We start from the raw sequence: 6,457 nt of genomic DNA on the forward strand, positions 1-6,457 counted from the left end.
ATATATTATAGTATAAATATATATATATATATATATATATATATAATATTATAAATCATATTATACATAGATATTGCTCATGCATAAATGTGGAGATTGGTATAGCCATTTTCCCAATTTTCAAAAGCTATGTGCAACAAACGTAACAACTCTTTGCATGCCTTGACTGATAACCACATTTCAAGATGTAGCACTCAATACTTTGACTTTTAAGGCAGGCTTGGGCAACGGGCATAGGAGCTCTACATGCTCATCACATCACATGCATATTTTGGCACAAGTATCACTCACTTTTGATCCTCACCCCTTCGACAAATCCACTTCCTCCACGAACATCAGCCTTTACATCAACGCATCTGACCCAACACATAAAAAGAACCAAAGAAAAAGAAATTATTTGCCATTATTTTCTTCGATCAATGGTTGGTCTAGATCTAGATCAAAGTAGACTAGATCGCAATAGAGGAGACGATTTGAATTTCTCCTTGCCAATCTAAGCCATGCCCGAAATTCCCAACTAGTTCCTACTTAGATTCAGTCCCTACGCTCACATACGGTTTCATATCATCACATTACCTGAAACCTGGCGTTCATTAGTTCAGTGAGCAGACTTCAGAGTATTCAGAGGCATTGACCAATTGTTCAGTGGGCATATAGCACATGATTTTATTTCACACACACATGCCATCATTGTAAAGCGTATTCGGCTATTTCATGACATTGTGCACTTTATTCCAGCCTTATAAAGCCTCTTGGCTATTCTCGGCATCATTTGCCACAAGCTTTGTAATTCAAATCAGATTCTATATTGCAATTCTATCTTCACCAACAATTTAGATTTAAGTTGATCTAGCCAGTGTTTTGCAGTTGATTCAAACAGTTTTCATGACACTTTGAGTACATTTCTTCACCATGTCTATGACTAGCAACCTCAATCTAGAGGCATCTACTAAGCTAGACAACTCCAATTATGACACATGGAAATACCGAATGGAGACCATTCTTGTACTTCAAGACAAATGGGAGTATGTTGATAGATCTACACCTAGACCATTGGACAATCCAACCAGCAGTAGCTCTACTCCACCTGTTGTCTCACAGCACCAGCAGCGGGACCTACAGCGAGATCCACAGTGACACAAACAGTTTTCGCACCTGTAGCAAATCTTGCCATTGCCTGAGCATAGGAAGAATGGGACAAGAAAGATAAGTATGCATATCATCTGACCAAGCAGAATGTGCAAGATGTCATGCTAGGACATCTCAACACCATCAAGGCATCAAAAGAAGCATGGGATATGTTCGCAGCTCTCTAGAGTCCAAGAACACTTCCAAGATTCTCACATTGAGAAACCAAATCAACCAGAGTTTCTGCAAAAGCAGTAGTGAAACCGATCCTGCTTATGTACTCAGGATCAAAGATTACAACAATCAACTTGCAGCAGAGCAAGAGAGACCATGAATCCAGTAGAAATGGTTCAAGTCATCCTATAAAGGAAAGGGTTAGATGCCCCAACCCTAACCCTAAATGGGTTTGTAAATATTCTACATTTTCAACTAAATCTAGTGTACAATTAGTCATTTGTGGTGTGCGCTCTAGCTGTGCCCTCTCTCCTCATTTCCACTCTTCTCCTCTCCCCTCTTCATATTTTGTCAAGAATGATTTCACCCAGAGCACTAATGTAGGTCGTAGAATACTTTTACCTAGAGCAACACAGATGACCAAGCATTCCATATTCCGATTACTTGCATCACCTAGAAGTGGTCATAACCAAGGTCAAGAATTGACGAAATCTTATGCTAAGATCACAAAGGGTTAAATTGTTGCCATTGATTCCTTTGCTATGGTTCCATAAAGATGCCTCCATCAAACAACCCGTTGATTTTGTGACAGATTAGATCGTTGCAAATGGTTCGATCATTGTTGGACCAGGCTTTGGCCCCAAATCGAATATGTCACCCCCCTAGCTTATAAAGAGAGGCATACAACATAAGAAGCAAGATAAGATGTTTTGAAATAATCCTTTTTAAAATACTTGGTTAATATTATATATCTTAGTATAATATAAATAATAATAATAAATTTTTTTTTATATAGTAATACAAATATATAAATATATTTAAAAAATATAGTAATATAAACAAATAAATAACACATCTCTAAGAGAAAGAAATAATGAGATACATATTAATCTTACTATAATATATAGATAATATAGTAATTTAAATGAATATAAAATGATATAATTATTATTATTATATTTATATTTATAAACTAATAATATATATAACAATAGTATAATATAAATAATAATTATATATATATATATATATATTTTTTTTAAATATAGTAATACAAATATATAAATATATAAATTATATATATAGTAATATAAACAGATATAAATATATATTTATAAATAATATATCTGTAAGAGAGAGAAATAATGATATATATATATATATATATATATTATATAAGATACTTATATATATATATATTCATTTCATGTTTAATTAGGTATATATATATATATATTTACGGCAAGCAACCTAGGGAGATGTTTGGGTTTCTCACACCCCCTTGAGCCACGTCTCATGAATCTAAGCCCTTGATCTGGTTTCATCTTATGCCCTTGATTTCATTTGATGTAGCTAAGCTTTTGACTAAAGCACTAATATAAACGTTTCAAACCTATTCGATTTGAAGAGATGGTCTACTTGATTTGCAAGTTTGGGCTTATTGTTGGCATGTGAAGCCTTGGAGAGCCTCGCGATGACCTTATGGTCTACTCTCACAAGCCTAAAGCCTTGACTTACTATAGTGATCAAACTCCCATTTTCCCGAGGTTGGAGAGGCACATAACGTTGGCTAAGTTGAGAGTGAGAATGTTACATGTTCTACTTCGAACATCCTCTAACGATAGTTGTCTTTTTGTACTGTCCAGAGTTTAGTAAATGATCTGAGAATGTTGGAATCATCCCACTCAAGGACACACATAGATCCTCTCAAGGTCACATTGGCATCTTTTTTGCATATCTTCTCTCAGCATTCGACTACGATTACGACTATTAACATTCAGGTAATATGCCAATTTCTTATCCATTTGCGAGACTTATCCTCGACGCTAATATTCTCGGTGTTTATATTCTCGACGTTATCTGGGCACCCACGAAAGGGCCCGTTCCCTCGGATTATAACTCTTTGGGAAAGGAAGCGCGCCACCTCCCGGCTCACACTATGTGTGGTTATAATAATTATATATTATATATTATAATATAAATATTTTCAATTACTCGTCCATTCAAAATTTCTTGTTTTCAATCTGAATTCTTACAACATTACTCTCATTTAATGCATGTTATCGATGCGAGGAAGCAAGGAAATCCAAGATGGACGCAAGATTGAAGGATGACTACACCTTTATTCATATGGTTGTAGTCCATGCCAACAATATTGTAAAAACTGCAACAAAGTGTAGTCCATGTGAATACACCTTTATTCATATGTTTGTAGTCCATGTGACAATATTGCAAAAATTGCAACGAGGATCAGTTAGTGTATCACCTTATTCATGTATTTGTTGGACTTCAGCTTCCAAATTATGGACATCACAAAATCAATAATAAATCACCACCCCTAACATTTGCAGGGAGGATTGGGTCCTAATGAACCCTGTGTCGCGTCTCATGTCCATTATTTTACTCATTCTCTTTTTTCCTTAATCAATTGATAAAATAGTAGGATTCAGTTTCAATTTCGAGTTAGTAGTTACTTGTTTCACGATGGAAAGACTGCGTACCACGCAAATCTAGTTATATATTACATATAATATAAAATCTCTCTCTCTCTCTCTCTCTCTCTCTCTCTCTCTCTCTCTCTCTCTCTTTTTCTCTCTCCTGGCCCTTCTGTCCTGCCCCGTGTACCGATTCGCCATGTGGCCCTCGCACTGACGTGCCCTACTTATCAACCCCCACATGGCTCTTTGCGCCCACTTGCCACCACGAGACCCGTGTCGCCATGTCACCCGTGGCCATCGACAAACTCCTTGGCAACTCGCAGTCCTACATGTTCTTAGACTCATGCAGAAGAGTCTGCAGGCTGACGTGGCACACGGGCCTCGAAGCGACACATGGTGTGAGCTGGCGGACTGTTTGGAGTCAACCCCTTGCCACATATTCATTGCCCTCCAGTCTACCCCTCACATCAATCCGCACAACGCCACGTGTTGCGAGCCCCTCTCAGGCCTTAGTCACCTTTTGAATCCGCCCCTCTCAAGCATGATTTGCACCGTGATTCGCGTCGCCTTATCTCCACGCCACTACTCTGCACTTGCCAACCGCCATGTGTCTGTTGCTGTGCCTGTGGCCATCGATGAACTCCCCGGCAACTCGCAGTCCTGCATGTTCTTAGACTTGTGTAGAAGAGTCTACAGGCTGACGCAGCGCACGGGCCTCAAAGCGACATGTGTCATGAGCTGGCAGACTATTTGGAGTCATCCCCCTGACTGTTCTTTGTGGTTGCCACATGTTCATCACACTCCAATCTGCCCCTCGCATCAATCCGCACAGTGCCATGTGTTGCGAGCCCCTCTCAAGCCTTAGTCGCCTTTTGAGTCCGCCCCTCTCAAGCGTGATTTGCACCGTGATTCACACCTCCTTAACTCCATGCCGCCACTCTGCAGTTGCCAACACCACGTGTCCACCGCCGCTACTGTGTCTCCACCCTACCTCTGTCGCCCGTGCCAACCATGACATGTTTGCCCACTTAGTTTGCAAGAAACTGTGATGGCCACGTATCGGTGCGCCTAACCTCCCTGAAGCCTTGCCCAAACCTCTTCGCTTCCCGAGCCTCCAAATGGCTGCCAGGTTGGCAGGTTTGGAGAAGTTCACCCTGTGGCAGCCTCTTGTGCCTCTCACCCTCCTTTATATATAGTATAAGGTAAAAAGTAAGATAAGAAGATAAGATAAGAAGAAGTAAGATAATATAACAAGTAAGAGAAGATGCACTTGTCCTCTTTGGAAGCTACAATTTGCAACGTATTAGATATCTTTTTAAGTCTTAAGAGTAGATACAGCAGAAACGCTGCACCTCGATTATCGAAGCTGCTCATCTATCAACGTTCAAGTTTCAAGTTTCAAGCCTCAAGCAAGTTCATTCTCGATTTTAATCTAGAACCTAGATTCGAAAATCACGCGCACAGGTTGAGAGTCGAAGAGCTCGTATTTTGCTCAGACTCCTTTCACTGTTGAAACAAGAAAAACCCGGGCGCTATTGCTTAATAAATATCACTGGCTATGAGCACAAAGACATAGGGATGACAGGATTTGAACCTGCGACATTTTGCTCCCGAAGCAAACGCGCTACCTATCTGCGCTACATCCCTCGCCAAGGTCCCAACGGTAAGTTGTTTTTTATGAAAATCTCAAACATGAATGGCTGCAACCTCCATCCCCAGCACGCTGTGCTGTGAATATTTAGAAGAGCTCCATCGTGACTCATGAGTATGTCCAGAGCTGAAGATGTCTCGACAATTGAAGGTCTCATATTACTTCAAGCGTATTTTAAACAGCTTAGGACCAAGCTTTTTTTTTTTGCAATTGGTGAGTTGCGTGATTAGCTCGCTCCTATGACTCAACAGGTCCACAGCCTCTCTCTTCTAGCATGCTTGACAAGATCCACAGCCTCCGTCTTCTAGTATGCGTGTTGTTGGCTCGGCTGATCAGGGTTTGTTTCTTGCTTGCAAATGGCCACAATCCTTTTTGGGCAGGCAGAGAAAAGGACGATATGATGAATTTGTAGTCACCGGGTGTGCCACGACAAGATTTTATTTCCGTCATACCGAGAGGCTCCGGATCCTGGGTGGTATGCTTTTGTGGTACTCGTAAGATAAAGAACATTTGTCTGTGACTTGCTTCTTTAGCAGGATTCAGATTGTGCACAACTCGCTTCTACTTCTTTGAATGTGTTAATATGCTGCTACTTTGGTCTACAAGACGCACTCAAAAGAAAACTAGCCCCAATATATAGAGCCACTCTGGCCACCGAAGCTTATGGAATCCCACTTGGAACTCTACATCATGTGGGAAGATGGAGTTTTCATTGAGCCCCCTCAGCATTGGAAGCTACCTCCTTTAAGCACATAAGTGATTGTATCCACTAAGAACTCTTGTCACAACACTTCTCCCATACGATATATTTCTCACCTTAGATTCCAACTTCATCCTCATCTTTTTATCTATCTATACTATATATTAAGGAGGGAGGGAGAGCTAAGAACCTGACACGTGGAAACCATGCCAACGTGGCACATAAGTGGAGGTTCGGAGGGAGGTTCGTGGAGGCTCGAATGAGCTTCGGAGATGGCACGAGGCAACCGAGGGAGTCTACGTGGTACAAAGAGGCCACGTGGTAAAGGAAGGCGCAAACTCTAAAGGCCACAACGCATGCAAAAGA

At 40.6% G+C, this 6,457-nt stretch overlaps 1 non-coding gene across 1 annotated transcript; it reads right to left on the reverse strand.

Annotated features, from left to right (window-relative positions):
* Positions 1 to 5,313: 5,313 nt before the first annotated feature.
* TRNAP-CGG (transfer RNA proline (anticodon CGG)) lies at positions 5,314 to 5,387 on the reverse strand. The gene has a single exon. It is a non-coding gene; the product is annotated as a tRNA-Pro (tRNA).
* Positions 5,388 to 6,457: the final 1,070 nt, after the last annotated feature.

Source organism: Dipteris shenzhenensis, chromosome 3 (assembly GCF_047967505.1).
Source record: "Dipteris shenzhenensis isolate YYH24624 ecotype China chromosome 3, Dip_SZ_1.0, whole genome shotgun sequence".
Taxonomy (NCBI): Eukaryota; Viridiplantae; Streptophyta; class Polypodiopsida; order Gleicheniales; family Dipteridaceae; genus Dipteris; species Dipteris shenzhenensis.